Raw genomic sequence first — 19,103 nt, 5'->3', positions numbered from 1 at the left:
GGGTGCACAGTGATGTCTGTCCAGCATCTTCATAGTAACACGTCCTTGCCTCTGTGTTGAGCCTCCTCTGTTGCAGAATGCAGCTCCACTCTGCAGAGGCTCATCACAGGGAAAGAGGCGTTACTATAAAGATGTTGGCCAGACATCAGCGTGCACCCAGGGATTAATGTAAGGCTTTGTTTACACACAAACAAACCAAAAAATAGACCATAAACAAAGAACATCTGAGATTAAAAAAAAAAAAAAAAAAATTTGAAAAAACTGTGTAGGAACATAGAATAAAGGTACTCCCTAAATAGCTGTTTGACGATCCCTCCATACTCCATATGGATCCCTCCATAAACGTTTGGCTTGGCCATTTGTATTCTTAGTAGAAAGTGGACAGATAAGCCACAGCCAGACTAAGTCTCTTTTTAAACAACAGGGTTGGCCATTTGAAATCCAGCATGCCCGATCCTTCTCTCCCCCACATCATCTGTTGGGCATAGTTGGAAGGCCCCCACATACATTACTCAGTTGGCTGGTTTAGATGACTTTTCACTAATGTGTATAGGCAGCTTAGTAATGTGTAGATGGATGAGGTTTATTTATGTCTGAACCCATTAGTTTTCACTAACAGACATTTTTAAGGTAATGGAAATTTATTGTCTTTTTTTGTAATTTCACTTTGTGCAATTTACTTTAAAACAATCTTTTTTTATTATTATTTTTATTATTATCATTATTATCAAATACAGTAAAGATCCGGGTTTTCATTGTGGCCACTCAATCCTTATATTTTTACACAAGTCATACAGAAGGCCCATAACACTTTCCCACAGACATCAAGAGATAATGGGAACAGTTTACCTTCCTCCTTCCTACACAGGAACCACTGCACATGACAGCATGAGAGCATGCCTGCAACCGGAACCACCATCAAGGCAGTATATATGGTACTGCCAACAGGGTCCCGTGAAAAGATGAAAAAAGAAGCCCTTTCATCACTGCCGCCTATTGATCACTAATACCCACCATCCTGTGCCACTCATTTTTTTCTTCTCAAAGACTGGCGGCAGCTTATGTTTCCAAAAGAAAAAGGATCAGGCAGTTGACATCTAACATACCAAATTCTTCTTTATCCCAACATCAACTTTTACCAATAATACCACCATTCAAGGGACAATACTACCACACCATGACCGCATATAACCACCACCTATAGTACGTTTCTCTGATTGGAGTTTTTCTCTTTTCTTATCCTTTTTATCCAGCCTAGACCACCATGACAATTCCTCCAGCCATATTTTATATACAAAAATGGTTGTGGCATCTCAACTTAAAGGGGTACTCCACTGAAAACATCTTATCCCCTATCCAAAGGAAAGGGGATAAGATGTTAGATCACGGGGGTCCCAACACTGGGGACCCCCACGATCTTTGGGCTGGCAGTGCCACGCCCCCTCCATTCATGTCTATGAGAGGGGGGCGTGGCGGCTAGTACATAGCTATCACGCCTCCTCCCACAAACATGAATGGAGGAGGCGTATCAGCTGGCACCAAATGACAGGGGTGCCGCAGCAGAGATCGCGGGAGTCCCCAGCGGCAGGACCCCTTTGATCTAACATCTTATCCTCTATCCTTTGGATAGGGGCGAAGATGTTTTTAGCGGAGTACCCCTTTAAGATGAAAAATGAATATTCACAGATAAGTGCAGCTGTAAAATACCAGTGTACTCCTGAAAACTATTAATAAAACAACATACATAAAAGCTTACAATGTTCTAAACTGAAGATAACGTTAAATTGGTAAATATGTAAGATAGTAGTATTGGATGTATTAATATAATCACACAACATATAAACATATTAATGGGAAACTGCACAGAAATAGAATAAAAAATAAAATAAGATATAAATGAAAAAAAAAGAAATACAAAAAAATATAAATTAATATAAAAATACTAAGAGGGTTTACACACACACACACACACACTTGTGCCTTGTCTCGATAATAAATTACAATACAATAAAATAGGATGTTGTATTCTGTTGTTGTATATGAAGAGCCTTTCAATGTTCTGCCCGTGGAGACAATGTACAAAGAAATGTATTCATACTTTGTTTAAATATATCCATATATTGTTGAAATACATGTAATTCTGGGGTATTTATTGTCACAATAGGACAAATTAGAGGTATATTTTGTATAGTCTTCATAGAGTTAACCATGTACTGTATATACACACATTCCAGTAGTAATTAGGGACTAATTAGTGGCATAATGGTTTCTTATTAACAGTGTAGCGATCTCACGGTCCAATACACACTGTAACAGGTAACAGGTTTTGTGATGAATGCTGGCTTACCTTTCTGCTGGCTTATTCCTCTATGCCCTCTGTTCAGAATACAGAGGATGTGTTGTCTGGCTGACGTGTTCAGAAGCTGATGGCTTTCTGTTGTGTCATATTTAAGCATCTTTGGCTGATTTGCTGAAACGGCCTGGTCTGAATAGATGATGAAGAAGTGTCAGCACAACTGCATCTGGGTAGGTGCATGTGGTTGCATCAAAACCAAAAACACGATAATAAGAAAGTCCCAGCACTCACCAGGTACTATGCAATATCTTGTAGTGTTTATTTACATCAAGTTATGATAAAGGTACAGACAGGATGCATTTCGGCACAACAGGCTTTCCTCAACTGTCAGACAGCTGAGGAAAGCCTGTTGTGCCAGACAGCTGAGGAAGGCCTGTTGTGCCAAAATGCGTCCTGTCTGTACCTTTATCCTAACCTAATGTGAATAAATACTACAAAATACTGCATCCTATGTGGTGAGTGCTGGGACTTTTTTATACTGCAACTTTTTTATACTGCACCACAAGAAAAAAGCATTACACAATTCAGCGCACACTCAAAGATACATATATTTCTAAGTTTATTTCAGCTTACACAAATACACAGCAGAAAAAGACACTTAAAACATCTAAAAGGGCAAAAGGGCCACTGCACAAACGGGTGGGGTGGGGGGGGCAAACAAAAAGGAGAGACCCCTCCCGGGGTACCTGCAATTCTCAATGCAAATATATATAGACGCCAGCCACTCCAACCTGTGCTATATATAATATTCCATGCATAATTACAACCCTGGCTAAAAACAGTATTGTGTTACCACCTGCATCCAGGTATCAAATGGGCCAGGGTACAGGCGGACAGCAGACGGCAGATGGAGGAGTTTCCCAGGCAGGTGCCCCCCTAGACCCCACGCGTTCCGTTGCCCCTGTCGGCAACTTCCTCAGGGGTGTTGGGCCATGATTCACAGTCCCTGCTATATATATATATATATATATATATATATATATGTATGTATATATATATATATATATATATAACTTAATTAGGGTAATCTACAACAGGAGAAGATACCTGGTGGTCCGTAGATCCATGCATCTATGTTTACATATGCAACGCCGCTGACGGCGGCTATCACTTCTGGGTGCTTCTCAGTTCACATCTGTCCTCTCAGAATCTTAACACGCATGCGCTCTGCATTGCATACCTCAATGAGCCATCATTCATCCGCGCATGCGCTAGAATGTTTCGTGCGCTGCGCTAATGTCCTCACTCTGTTATCAGCAGATGCTCAAAAAAAAAAGTGCCTTATCCTTATGAAAGACCAATATCTCTTATAAATTCCAAACCATATTCATGTGACCCATACAATATATACGGTAGTCCAAACCTATGTATCAGGTAAGGACCACAGTATCCAAACTAGGGATCGACCGATTATCGGTATGGCTGATATTATCGGCCGATAATCACGATTTTGGGCATTATCGGTATCGGCAATTATCTTGCCGATAAGCCGATAATGCCCCGCCCCCCGCACCGCCCCCACCGCACCGCGACCACCACCCCCTCGACCCGCCGCACCACACCCCCGACCCACCGCACCGCACCCCCGACCCACCGCACCGCGTCGCACCCCCCACCGTGATGCTAGGCGGTATAACGGTATGGATTTTTGCCCATACCGCTATACCAGTCGGGCCCCTCCCCCACCCTCCGAGTCAATAAAAAAAATAAACTTACCCGTAATGGGGGTGGTCCGGGCCATCCATCCTTCCTTCCTGTAGTGTCCGGGGGCGTTCCGGGTGGAGGGCGGTCCGGTCCGGGCTGTCCTTCTCCCAAGGTCTTCTTCTCCACTCCAGGCAGGCTCCGGCCTAGTACGCTGCATAGACGCCGCTACGCCTTGACGTCAGGTGCGTCGCTGCGCACAGGCGTCACTGCGCAATGGCGTCTATGCAGCGTACTGCCCGGAGTGGAGAAAATGACCGCCGGAGAAGAAGGACAGCCCGGACCGGACCACCCTCCACCCGGAACGCCCCCGGACACTACATGAACGATGGATGGATGGCCCGGACCACCCTGACAGGTAGGGGAGAGAAGCGGGTGGTGGCGGCGGTGGCCTATGGCCCCGCAAAAGCCAGTGCAGATCATTGATTTAAAGCGCCCGCTTTAAATCAATGATCTGCAGCGGTGTCGCAGGGGGTTAAATAGCCGATAACTTATACCGGAATATCGGTATAAGTTATCGGCTATCGGCCCTAACCTGCACCGATTATCGGTATCGGCCCTAAAAAACGATATCGGTCGATCCCTAATCCAAACCTATGTATAAGGTAAGGAACATGGTATCCAAACCTATGTATGAGGTAAGGAACACGGTATCCAAACCTATACATACGGTAAGGAACACAGTATCCAAACCTATGTATACGGTAAGGAACACAGTATCCAATATACAGTGTAGATATTATTAGTCCATTTCAGTGTAGATATTATTAGTCCATTTATCTGTCCATTTCACATCAGTATCCCAGGGAATTATAAAGTCACCACCTGCATTCCTGTCCACTTCACGTCAGTTATCTTATACACATCCCCAAAGAGAACATTAATATATACATATATATGTGGTCACCATTGCCTTACTGGTGCAAATAAAAAACTACATCACCATATTATCTTAGCTTATCTTATCCATACTATAATTGTAACAAAATACATATGCCACCATTTTATTGAGATTCCCAAAGGTGATAGGCACCTTGTGTCCTTAACCTTAGAACTATATATATGTGCATATTAGCTTAGCTTATTTTATCGTATTCTCACCACCTTAGAGTCATACTCTCATAGCCATAGATATAAGCCTAATATGCCACCATAAGAAAGCATATTGAATCTTAATACTCCCATAATCCACATTAAAGTGCATATTTAGCCTTAGAGTGCATATTCAACCTAATTACTCCCATGATCCACATTAAAGTGCCTATTCAAGTAGAACGTAAGTCCCAATATATATCCCTATGATATTGTGTGTTAGCCATACCAACATACCATATTGATACCGTGCGATAGCTATACCCACAGATCATATTAATTCATAGCTTATTACCCCAAGCCACACTTAATGTGCGGTCATATATGTTGTGTACACGTATTATGCATATGCATGTTCCCTTCTATCAATCGCAGCACAAGCACACATCACATCTACAAGTTCCCATATTATCCATTGTAGCACCAACATACATTAACTCCGTTACATGCGTACCACATATTCAACCACACTGAACCACAGTTACCTCCTCCTTTACAAATAACATCACAGTTTTATTCATATCATTTATGCATGACCCATATCATGTCTAAACACAGTCAAACAGGGCATTATTTTCAGAGTGTTCCTAGGTAGAAAAAGGAGTTCCAGAGGACATAGATAACATTTCTTCATACTGTGCACCTCTGCACATATCTGCACTAACTAAATTATCAATACACTAGTTCCAGTACATACACAGTCCCAAGATTAAGAAACATTGGCCGTAGGGCAGCACAGGAGCAAAGGAGTAAGCGTCCTCCACACTTTCCATGTCTACATCTGGAGTCTTCAGATTAGGAATATCTTATGTAGTGTCCAGAAATTTCCATGGTGTTTTCTAAATCGGATCCTCCCGAGAAACCACAAGGCGAGATCACATAACTTAGGTCCCCATCAAGGTAGACCCTACTCGATATAGTGCATCCACATATCTCCACGTTATATCTTTCTCACTTTTCCAGTTAACATCACATCAGCACCAAGGCAGCTCTCCAGTTGTTATAGCATCAGCTTCAGGGCAACTCTCCAATCATCAAGGCAACACCACCAGGGCAATTCTCCTGTTGTCATATAGTCAGCCTCAAAGCAACACTCCGTCAACATCAGGGCAACTCTCCAGTTCTCATAACAGCAACATAAGGGCATCTCTCTATATACATTTTCCAAAGATCTATTGCAGAATGGATAAAAATTAGTAAACCATGCACTTCTATATACATATCCCTATGCATACTCGGTGAATGTATCGCTCTTATGCTTATAGGGAAACCCCAGTAGTTCACAGGACCTCCCAATATGCAGTACCAGACTACCTATACCTGTCCTTACAATATTATATAGGGTGTGTGGAATGACCTATACATCCCACTCGTAATACAAACGTGTAATAATCTCACACACCAGTAGCAACCAATCAGATCGCTTCTTTCATTTTGCAGAGGTCTTGTTAAAAATCAAAGAAGCAAGCTGATTGGTTGCTATGGGCAACTGGACAACTTTTCCTTTGCACAGGTTTTGATAAATCTCCCCCAATATTGTTTTTAGCCAGGGTTGTAATTATGCATGGAATATTATATATAGCACAGGTTGGAGTGGCTGGCGTCTAAATATATTTGCATTGAGAATTGCAGGTGCCCTGGGAGGGGTCTCTCCTTTTTGGTGCCCTGGGAGGGCCCCCCCCCCCTGTTTGTCCAATGGCCCTTTTGGCCTTTTAGATGTTTTTAAGCGTCTTTGTCTGTTGTGTATTTTTGTAAACTGAAATAAACTTGGAAATATATGTACCTTTCGCTTTTTTCTTGTGGTGCAGTGTTAGTATATGGGTACGCATGGCATCACCCCTTTATTAGATGAGTTTTGATATAGCTGAGCCCTGTTGTGTGGAGACATTTGTTTGATGTCAGTATAAATCCCTTCCCAGACTTATCAGCATCTAGAACCTTCTATATGACCCAAAGAGCTCTGTGGCTCCATGCACAGAGCAATCTGCTTCCTAAATGTTCTTTGCTGACCGGGTTCACATTATCAGACCCAGTGGTGTGGAAACTAAAGAAAACAAAAAAAACTACCTGTCAAATGAGAGGACAATCTACTTGTCCCTCATGACAATCCACTTGTCCTGGTACACAAAATAATTTCAATCCTAGTGTCTGCATCTGTACATTCCTATACACTTGGAGTTATGTGCAGAGCATTATTAACATTTGACCGCTAAGCGGTCACTAAGACCCTAAATTTCCCACCCAATTTAAAACTTAACGTTTAATGAGCCGAGATTAAAATAACCTCACACATATTGATCCATGGTGCATTGATTGGCATGACACTGCATGCTATAGAAGTGAATTGAAAAATTAGACTGTGGCTGCAGTCCACAGTCTATAGTGTGAGACAATTAAAAATCTAACACATTGCCCGCCCGCCCGACGTTTCGCCACAGGCTGTGGCTTTATCAAGGGCTAAGAGGCAAATGGCGTGCAAACAAGCCTTGCAGGGGTTTAAATAACCTCCTGTCTCTAACGTCATTAGAACATGTCACTTCCTGTATTAACATGACATCTCATTGGTTACAATCATATGCAGACTCATGATTGACCGCTTCCTGGCCAATGAATTTTTAGACCAGGATGCATCTTGCTATATTCGTTTGATTGACAGCATCCTTGACCAACCAGCTGAGAACAATCAAGCTTCTGAACTCCTCATTGGTGCCGGAAGCTGTATACGTATGTGCGCCATCGGTCCTGCGCTAACTAATAGCTTCCCGAACCTCCGATATGGGCGCATGCGCAGTACGGATGCGCAGAAAAACGTGCGCGAATACTTAGTCATATACAGGCACTGCTGGAAGCTGCGCGACAGACATATGCGCCGGCACTTAGCCGATTTTTGGCATATGATTCACTCATGGCTATTGTGATAGGGCTGTAATACACAATATAACCACTATTGTGAACAACGACTGCGTAGCAAGTGATAGGTTAATTCGAGAACACTAATAAGTTACTATCTGGCAATATAAGACGGCCAACCTAGCAACGTAAGTATAAGATCAGAACAAGGAAATATTAATCGATAGAGGGAGGAGCAATTACTCATCTGTTCTGCATAGATGTAGTCATAATTAATTCATATCTCAACGGAAGTTAATCATAAATATAATTAATAAAGGCTTATAACGGCTCTTCTATATAGTAACAATTGTAATAAGTGATTCCTGTCCTACAAGAAGGCTGCAAAGGTGAAGCCTTCATTCAGTCCATTTGGACTTTGGGATTTTAATCTCCAAATCCAACGGGCTTCTTCTTGAAGCAGTCTGGTGTTAAGATTGCCACGTCTCGGACCTAGTTTACACTGGGTAATGCCACAGAAACGTAATTCAAAGGGAGCATCATTGTGTACAGTCCTCATATGCCTAGCAATTGGCGTATCTTGGTAGGTGTTAATAGTACTCATATGTTTTGAGATACGCCTACGCAATTGTTGAACTGTCTTTCCTACATAGATTTTAGGACAATTGCAAGTGGCTAGGTACACTACCCCCGTCGTTTGACAGGTGATGAAGTCCCTAATTTGATATTTCCGATTATCAATCGGATTAGAGAATTCTTTTGTACGTGGCATAAATTTGCAAAAATTGCACCGTCCACATGGATGTGATCCTTGAATTGAAGATTTCAACCAACTGGATGCAGACTCCTCTGCATAAAAACTCCTAACTATTTGATTTTGAATATTGGGTCCTCTACGATAGGTTATAGAGGGGTGAGTAGAGATCACCTCCCTAAGGTCATTATCCACCTGTAATATAGGCCAATATTTCCTAAGTATATTCATGATTTTTTGATTGTGTTGATCAAAAGTTCCGATACACCTAATGATCTTTTGGCCACTATTGTCTTTAGCCAATTTGTGATCACGTAATAATTCAGATCTTGGAGTAGCCCTGGCTCTGGCGAAGGCCTTGTGAAGGACTTTCTTAGGGTAACCTCTATTGGTGAAGCGTCTATACAGGAGATCACATTCTTCTTGAAATTTAAGAGGGTCAGAGCAATTCCTTTTGGCTCGTAGATATTGACTGATAGGGATGCCTTTCTTCAATGGTACGGGATGATAACTCTTCCAATTGAGAAAACTATTGGTTGACGTAGGTTTACGATATATAGAAGTGTGAATGTGACCAAGTGAATCAATAGTGATAGTGAGGTCAAGAAAATGAAGAAATTTATCATGAATTTCAGAAGTAAAGTGCATATTAATATGATTAGTGTTAAGTGCTTGAACGAAGGATTGAAATAGTTGTGTGGTGCTGTCCCAAAAAATCAATATATCATCTATATAACGACCCCAAAATAAAATGTGAGAGTTAAATTCTTGAAAAGTGTCAGAGAAAACGTGAGTGTCTTCCCACCACCCTAAGAATAAATTAGAATAATTCGGTGCACAAGGAGTGCCCATAGCAGTGCCCTTCAACTGAAAATAAAAGTGCCTATCAAAAAGGAAAAAATTGTGAGTAAGTAGAAAACGTAATAAGGTCAAAACAAATTTGTTGTGTGCTGTGTACTGAAGACCTTTAGTCGTTAGGAAATGTTGTACAGCATGAAGTCCCTGTTCATGTTGGATGTTTGTATAGAGAGATTCCACATCCAAACTAGCTATAAGGGTACCTGGAGGGAATGTGATCTCCTGTAATTTCTTCACAGTGTCCTTGGTATCCTTAATAAAGGACGGAAGAGAGGAAACAAAAGGGGCCAAGAACTGATCTACATAGTGACTGATATTTTGTGTAATATTGTCACACCCTGAAACAATAGGTCTGCCAGGGATAGGGGAACTCCGTTTGTGCACCTTAGGAAGGGCGTAGAAAGTGGCTATTGTTGGCGATGGATTAAAGAGATATTTAAATTCTTCTTCTGTTATCAATTGGTCTATTCTTGCCTCTTGTAAAATTGTACGTAAATTCTGGTTAAACTCCTGAAGTGGGTTATGGTCAAGTTTACGATAAGTATCTTTATCATTCAACAGTCTCATCACCATAGCCTTATAGTAACTTTTATCCATCAGGACGATGTTTCCTCCTTTATCAGAAGGTTTGCAAACAATCTCATTATTATGTTGTATTTCATCAAGTGCTCGGATTTCTTCCGTAGATAAGTTAGATGGAATATGGGGAGTCCTTGACCTTAGGGAACTGATCTCGTGTGTAACCATCTTAACAAAAGTATCGATATTAGAGTATTGTGACAAGGATGGTGTAAAGCTTGACTTAGGTTTAAGATTAGAGAAGGGAGCTTCAACTGAGACAATTCCTGTCTCACTTTCTTCTTCTAGCTGTTCTAGCATAGTAACAACTTGCTGATCTTGTTGTCTGTTCACAGCAGGATTGGTAGCAAGGTTTTTGTGAAATTTGTGTAGGGCAAGCTTCCTGCCAAATAGATTTATATCTTTAGTCCAAGTAAAAATATTACAAGGTGGTGTAGGGGTGAATGATAACCCCTTTTGTAATACGGACAGATGGTGTTCATTCAGAACTAGGGATGACAGGTTACAAATTTGCAATTGGTCACTGGTAGCATCAGTTATTGTCTGGGAATTGGATTGTATCCCCATTTGTCGCGATCCCTCAGTTGGACCCCTGGTTCTAAAAAAAGGTGAGGGGGATTCTGTGGTAATCCTCCCATATGAGTAATCGTTGGAATGCCAGGTGCCCGTGGGGCAGCTGTTGTTGCTGTAGGACCAGGTATCACTGGGGTCATATGTACCTCTGCAGGATTGGGTAAGGCAGAGGATAAAAATCCATGTGAGTGCATGGAGGGATGGCCACCTCCTTGAGTAGTATGAGGTGGGCATGGTTGTGAATGGCCTTGTGGTCTAGGGGTGTTCTCAGATTTAAAAATACCAGTATTTTTTCTGTAGGGTTGACGTCTCTTATTGCTCCTAGATCGCGATCTAGGGTGAAACCTCTTAGGGCCACTCTGGACGTTAGTACTATCCTCAGTACCTGAGTATTCAGAATCCGAAATATCTGTATACCTATTACCCTGAAAATCTTGTTGTTGTGATTTTAAATAAATCTGTCCTGTTTCAAAATCCCTCTTGTCTCGTACGTATTTCCTGTGTTTCCTTTCTTTAATCTCACTTAAAAAACTATCAAGATGTTTCTTAAGTTTTTGCTCCAAAAGAGGATACTCAGGTTGTGTTTGGAATATTTTAATTTCACTAATTTGTGTTTCCAACCGTATACCAATTTTTGTAAATGCACCCTTCTCAAAATCTAGTAGATATTGTAACATACGTAAGGAGTTTTCAGTTAAAAGTTGTTGCCAACCTTGTATAAATTCAGTTTCGTTTTGATGTGAGTTAGGAGTGATATTGATTCTTAAACCACGATAAACAATTTTTTGCTGGAGGTATGTTTCGAGACTGGCAATCTCCCACCAGGAACGATAATACTGTTTATAAGTTTTTTGTAAATCCCTAAAAGCTGAATTTATATCAACTTGATTAAAGGGAAGATTTTGAAGTGAAAAGACATGAGCAGCATCAGCTTTAGAGTGCTCTAAATTAGGTTTGTTGGACAGGAATCCAGCCATCAGTGCATAATAAGCTTGACAGTCCACAAAAAGGAGTGATTAACTCCAATTAATTAATGCAATAGGAGGGACCTATGAGTGGAGGGTAAATCCAATATTATTAACATTTGACCGCTAAGCGGTCACTAAGACGCATGCGCCCATATCGGAGGTTCGGGAAGCTATTAGTTAGCGCAGGACCGATGGCGCACATACGTATACAGCTTCCGGCACCAATGAGGAGTTCAGAAGCTTGATTGTTCTCAGCTGGTTGGTCAAGGATGCTGTCAATCAAACGAATATAGCAAGATGCATCCTGGTCTAAAAATTCATTGGCCAGGAAGCGGTCAATCATGAGTCTGCATATGATTGTAACCAATGAGATGTCATGTTAATACAGGAAGTGACATGTTCTAATGACGTTAGAGACAGGAGGTTATTTAAACCCCTGCAAGGCTTGTTTGCACGCCATTTGCCTCTTAGCCCTTGATAAAGCCACAGCCTGTGGCGAAACGTCGGGCGGGCGGGCAATGTGTTAGATTTTTAATTGTCTCACACTATAGACTGTGGACTGCAGCCACAGTCTAATTTTTCAATTCACTTCTATAGCATGCAGTGTCATGCCAATCAATGCACCATGGATCAATATGTGTGAGGTTATTTTAATCTCGGCTCATTAAACGTTAAGTTTTAAATTGGGTGGGAAATTTAGGGTCTTAGTGACCGCTTAGCGGTCAAATGTTAATAATATTGGATTTACCCTCCACTCATAGGTCCCTCCTATTGCATTAATTAATTGGAGTTAATCACTCCTTTTTGTGGACTGTCAAGCTTATTATGCACTGATGGCTGGATTCCTGTCCAACAAACCTAATTTAGAGCACTCTAAAGCTGATGCTGCTCATGTCTTTTCACTTCAAAATCTTCCCTTTAATCAAGTTGATATAAATTCAGCTTTTAGGGATTTACAAAAAACTTATAAACAGTATTATCGTTCCTGGTGGGAGATTGCCAGTCTCGAAACATACCTCCAGCAAAAAATTGTTTATCGTGGTTTAAGAATCAATATCACTCCTAACTCACATCAAAACGAAACTGAATTTATACAAGGTTGGCAACAACTTTTAACTGAAAACTCCTTACGTATGTTACAATATCTACTAGATTTTGAGAAGGGTGCATTTACAAAAATTGGTATACGGTTGGAAACACAAATTAGTGAAATTAAAATATTCCAAACACAACCTGAGTATCCTCTTTTGGAGCAAAAACTTAAGAAACATCTTGATAGTTTTTTAAGTGAGATTAAAGAAAGGAAACACAGGAAATACGTACGAGACAAGAGGGATTTTGAAACAGGACAGATTTATTTAAAATCACAACAACAAGATTTTCAGGGTAATAGGTATACAGATATTTCGGATTCTGAATACTCAGGTACTGAGGATAGTACTAACGTCCAGAGTGGCCCTAAGAGGTTTCACCCTAGATCGCGATCTAGGAGCAATAAGAGACGTCAACCCTACAGAAAAAATACTGGTATTTTTAAATCTGAGAACACCCCTAGACCACAAGGCCATTCACAACCATGCCCACCTCATACTACTCAAGGAGGTGGCCATCCCTCCATGCACTCACATGGATTTTTATCCTCTGCCTTACCCAATCCTGCAGAGGTACATATGACCCCAGTGATACCTGGTCCTACAGCAACAACAGCTGCCCCACGGGCACCTGGCATTCCAACGATTACTCATATGGGAGGATTACCACAGAATCCCCCTCACCTTTTTTTAGAACCAGGGGTCCAACTGAGGGATCGCGACAAATGGGGATACAATCCAATTCCCAGACAATAACTGATGCTACCAGTGACCAATTGCAAATTTGTAACCTGTCATCCCTAGTTCTGAATGAACACCATCTGTCCGTATTACAAAAGGGGTTATCATTCACCCCTACACCACCTTGTAATATTTTTACTTGGACTAAAGATATAAATCTATTTGGCAGGAAGCTTGCCCTACACAAATTTCACAAAAACCTTGCTACCAATCCTGCTGTGAACAGACAACAAGATCAGCAAGTTGTTACTATGCTAGAACAGCTAGAAGAAGAAAGTGAGACAGGAATTGTCTCAGTTGAAGCTCCCTTCTCTAATCTTAAACCTAAGTCAAGCTTTACACCATCCTTGTCACAATACTCTAATATCGATACTTTTGTTAAGATGGTTACACACGAGATCAGTTCCCTAAGGTCAAGGACTCCCCATATTCCATCTAACTTATCTACGGAAGAAATCCGAGCACTTGATGAAATACAACATAATAATGAGATTGTTTGCAAACCTTCTGATAAAGGAGGAAACATCGTCCTGATGGATAAAAGTTACTATAAGGCTATGGTGATGAGACTGTTGAATGATAAAGATACTTATCGTAAACTTGACCATAACCCACTTCAGGAGTTTAACCAGAATTTACGTACAATTTTACAAGAGGCAAGAATAGACCAATTGATAACAGAAGAAGAATTTAAATATCTCTTTAATCCATCGCCAACAATAGCCACTTTCTACGCCCTTCCTAAGGTGCACAAACGGAGTTCCCCTATCCCTGGCAGACCTATTGTTTCAGGGTGTGACAATATTACACAAAATATCAGTCACTATGTAGATCAGTTCTTGGCCCCTTTTGTTTCCTCTCTTCCGTCCTTTATTAAGGATACCAAGGACACTGTGAAGAAATTACAGGAGATCACATTCCCTCCAGGTACCCTTATAGCTAGTTTGGATGTGGAATCTCTCTATACAAACATCCAACATGAACAGGGACTTCATGCTGTACAACATTTCCTAACGACTAAAGGTCTTCAGTACACAGCACACAACAAATTTGTTTTGACCTTATTACGTTTTCTACTTACTCACAATTTTTTCCTTTTTGATAGGCACTTTTATTTTCAGTTGAAGGGCACTGCTATGGGCACTCCTTGTGCACCGAATTATTCTAATTTATTCTTAGGGTGGTGGGAAGACACTCACGTTTTCTCTGACACTTTTCAAGAATTTAACTCTCACATTTTATTTTGGGGTCGTTATATAGATGATATATTGATTTTTTGGGACAGCACCACACAACTATTTCAATCCTTCGTTCAAGCACTTAACACTAATCATATTAATATGCACTTTACTTCTGAAATTCATGATAAATTTCTTCATTTTCTTGACCTCACTATCACTATTGATTCACTTGGTCACATTCACACTTCTATATATCGTAAACCTACGTCAACCAATAGTTTTCTCAATTGGAAGAGTTATCATCCCGTACCATTGAAGAAAGGCATCCCTATCAGTCAATATCTACGAGCCAAAAGGAATTGCTCTGACCCTCTTAAATTTCAAGAAGAATGTGATCTCCTGTATAGACGCTTCACCAATAGAGGTTACCCTAAGAAAGTCCTTCACAAGGCCTTCGCCAGAGCCAGGGCTACTCCAAGATCTGAATTATTACGTGATCACAAATTGGCTAAAGACAATAGTGGCCAAAAGATCATTAGGTGTATCGGAACTTTTGATCAACACAATCAAAAAATCATGAATATACTTAGGAAATATTGGCCTATATTACAGGTGGATAATGACCTTAGGGAGGTGATCTCTACTCACCCCTCTATAACCTATCGTAGAGGACCCAATATTCAAAATCAAATAGTTAGGAGTTTTTATGCAGAGGAGTCTGCATCCAGTTGGTTGAAATCTTCAATTCAAGGATCACATCCATGTGGACGGTGCAATTTTTGCAAATTTATGCCACGTACAAAAGAATTCTCTAATCCGATTGATAATCGGAAATATCAAATTAGGGACTTCATCACCTGTCAAACGACGGGGGTAGTGTACCTAGCCACTTGCAATTGTCCTAAAATCTATGTAGGAAAGACAGTTCAACAATTGCGTAGGCGTATCTCAAAACATATGAGTACTATTAACACCTACCAAGATACGCCAATTGCTAGGCATATGAGGACTGTACACAATGATGCTCCCTTTGAATTACGTTTCTGTGGCATTACCCAGTGTAAACTAGGTCCGAGACGTGGCAATCTTAACACCAGACTGCTTCAAGAAGAAGCCCGTTGGATTTGGAGATTAAAATCCCAAAGTCCAAATGGACTGAATGAAGGCTTCACCTTTGCAGCCTTCTTGTAGGACAGGAATCACTTATTACAATTGTTACTATATAGAAGAGCCGTTATAAGCCTTTATTAATTATATTTATGATTAACTTCCGTTGAGATATGAATTAATTATGACTACATCTATGCAGAACAGATGAGTAATTGCTCCTCCCTCTATCGATTAATATTTCCTTGTTCTGATCTTATACTTACGTTGCTAGGTTGGCCGTCTTATATTGCCAGATAGTAACTTATTAGTGTTCTCGAATTAACCTATCACTTGCTACGCAGTCGTTGTTCACAATAGTGGTTATATTGTGTATTACAGCCCTATCACAATAGCCATGAGTGAATCATATGCCAAAAATCGGCTAAGTGCCGGCGCATATGTCTGTCGCGCAGCTTCCAGCAGTGCCTGTATATGACTAAGTATTCGCGCACGTTTTTTCTGCGCATCCGTACTGCGCATGCGCCCATATCGGAGGTTCGGGAAGCTATTAGTTAGCGCAGGACCGATGGCGCACATACGTATACAGCTTCCGGCACCAATGAGGAGTTCAGAAGCTTGATTGTTCTCAGCTGGTTGGTCAAGGATGCTGTCAATCAAACGAATATAGCAAGATGCATCCTGGTCTAAAAATTCATTGGCCAGGAAGCGGTCAATCATGAGTCTGCATATGATTGTAACCAATGAGATGTCATGTTAATACAGGAAGTGACATGTTCTAATGACGTTAGAGACAGGAGGTTATTTAAACCCCTGCAAGGCTTGTTTGCACGCCATTTGCCTCTTAGCCCTTGATAAAGCCACAGCCTGTGGCGAAACGTCGGGCGGGCGGGCAATGTGTTAGATTTTTAATTGTCTCACACTATAGACTGTGGACTGCAGCCACAGTCTAATTTTTCAATTCACTTCTATAGCATGCAGTGTCATGCCAATCAATGCACCATGGATCAATATGTGTGAGGTTATTTTAATCTCGGCTCATTAAACGTTAAGTTTTAAATTGGGTGGGAAATTTAGGGTCTTAGTGACCGCTTAGCGGTCAAATGTTAATAATATTGGATTTACCCTCCACTCATAGGTCCCTCCTATTGCATTAATTAATTGGAGTTAATCACTCCTTTTTGTGGACTGTCAAGCTTATTATGCACTGATGGCTGGATTCCTGTCCAACAAACCTAATTTAGAGCACTCTAAAGCTGATGCTGCTCATGTCTTTTCACTTCAAAATCTTCCCTTTAATCAAGTTGATATAAATTCAGCTTTTAGGGATTTACAAAAAACTTATAAACAGTATTATCGTTCCTGGTGGGAGATTGCCAGTCTCGAAACATACCTCCAGCAAAAAATTGTTTATCGTGGTTTAAGAATCAATATCACTCCTAACTCACATCAAAACGAAACTGAATTTATACAAGGTTGGCAACAACTTTTAACTGAAAACTCCTTACGTATGTTACAATATCTACTAGATTTTGAGAAGGGTGCATTTACAAAAATTGGTATACGGTTGGAAACACAAATTAGTGAAATTAAAATATTCCAAACACAACCTGAGTATCCTCTTTTGGAGCAAAAACTTAAGAAACATCTTGATAGTTTTTTAAGTGAGATTAAAGAAAGGAAACACAGGAAATACGTACGAGACAAGAGGGATTTTGAAACAGGACAGATTTATTTAAAATCACAACAACAAGATTTTCAGGGTAATAGGTATACAGATATTTCGGATTCTGAATACTCAGGTACTGAGGATAGTACTAACGTCCAGAGTGGCCCTAAGAGGTTTCACCCTAGATCGCGATCTAGGAGCAATAAGAGACGTCAACCCTACAGAAAAAATACTGGTATTTTTAAATCTGAGAACACCCCTAGACCACAAGGCCATTCACAACCATGCCCACCTCATACTACTCAAGGAGGTGGCCATCCCTCCATGCACTCACATGGATTTTTATCCTCTGCCTTACCCAATCCTGCAGAGGTACATATGACCCCAGTGATACCTGGTCCTACAGCAACAACAGCTGCCCCACGGGCACCTGGCATTCCAACGATTACTCATATGGGAGGATTACCACAGAATCCCCCTCACCTTTTTTTAGAACCAGGGGTCCAACTGAGGGATCGCGACAAATGGGGATACAATCCAATTCCCAGACAATAACTGATGCTACCAGTGACCAATTGCAAATTTGTAACCTGTCATCCCTAGTTCTGAATGAACACCATCTGTCCGTATTACAAAAGGGGTTATCATTCACCCCTACACCACCTTGTAATATTTTTACTTGGACTAAAGATATAAATCTATTTGGCAGGAAGCTTGCCCTACACAAATTTCACAAAAACCTTGCTACCAATCCTGCTGTGAACAGACAACAAGATCAGCAAGTTGTTACTATGCTAGAACAGCTAGAAGAAGAAAGTGAGACAGGAATTGTCTCAGTTGAAGCTCCCTTCTCTAATCTTAAACCTAAGTCAAGCTTTACACCATCCTTGTCACAATACTCTAATATCGATACTTTTGTTAAGATGGTTACACACGAGATCAGTTCCCTAAGGTCAAGGACTCCCCATATTCCATCTAACTTATCTACGGAAGAAATCCGAGCACTTGATGAAATACAACATAATAATGAGATTGTTTGCAAACCTTCTGATAAAGGAGGAAACATCGTCCTGATGGATAAAAGTTACTATAAGGCTATGGTGATGAGACTGTTGAATGATAAAGATACTTATCGTAAACTTGACCATAACCCACTTCAGGAGTTTAACCAGAATTTACGTACAATTTTACAAGAGGCAAGAATAGACCAATTGATAACAGAAGAAGAATTTAAATATCTCTTTAATCCATCGCCAACAATAGCCACTTTCTACGCCCTTCCTAAGGTGCACAAACGGAGTTCCCCTATCCCTGGCAGACCTATTGTTTCAGGGTGTGACAATATTACACAAAATATCAGTCACTATGTAGATCAGTTCTTGGCCCCTTTTGTTTCCTCTCTTCCGTCCTTTATTAAGGATACCAAGGACACTGTGAAGAAATTACAGGAGATCACATTCCCTCCAGGTACCCTTATAGCTAGTTTGGATGTGGAATCTCTCTATACAAACATCCAACATGAACAGGGACTTCATGCTGTACAACATTTCCTAACGACTAAAGGTCTTCAGTACACAGCACAC

At 40.8% G+C, this 19,103-nt stretch overlaps 1 protein-coding gene and 1 long non-coding RNA gene across 20 annotated transcripts in view; one reads left to right on the top strand and one right to left on the bottom strand.

Moving 5' to 3' along the window:
* The window catches only part of ATP2B2 (ATPase plasma membrane Ca2+ transporting 2), a 281,828-nt gene that overhangs the window by 149,817 nt on the left and 112,908 nt on the right, over positions 1-19,103 (top strand). The gene's annotated exons all lie outside the window — the stretch shown is intronic.
* Positions 1-19,103, bottom strand: part of LOC130276229 (uncharacterized) — a 220,822-nt gene that overhangs the window by 91,397 nt on the left and 110,322 nt on the right. For all 5 annotated transcript variants that reach the window (XR_008845057.1, XR_008845055.1, XR_008845056.1 and 2 more), the window contains one exon: positions 2,348-2,485. This is a non-coding gene — a long non-coding RNA (uncharacterized LOC130276229). The remainder of the gene's footprint in view (positions 1-2,347; positions 2,486-19,103) is intronic.

This window comes from Hyla sarda, chromosome 6 (genome assembly GCF_029499605.1).
Source record: "Hyla sarda isolate aHylSar1 chromosome 6, aHylSar1.hap1, whole genome shotgun sequence".
NCBI lineage: Eukaryota > Metazoa > Chordata > Amphibia > Anura > Hylidae > Hyla > Hyla sarda.
The sequence above is the reverse complement of the archived record's forward strand: the minus strand, read 5'-3'. Positions and strand labels throughout refer to the sequence as shown.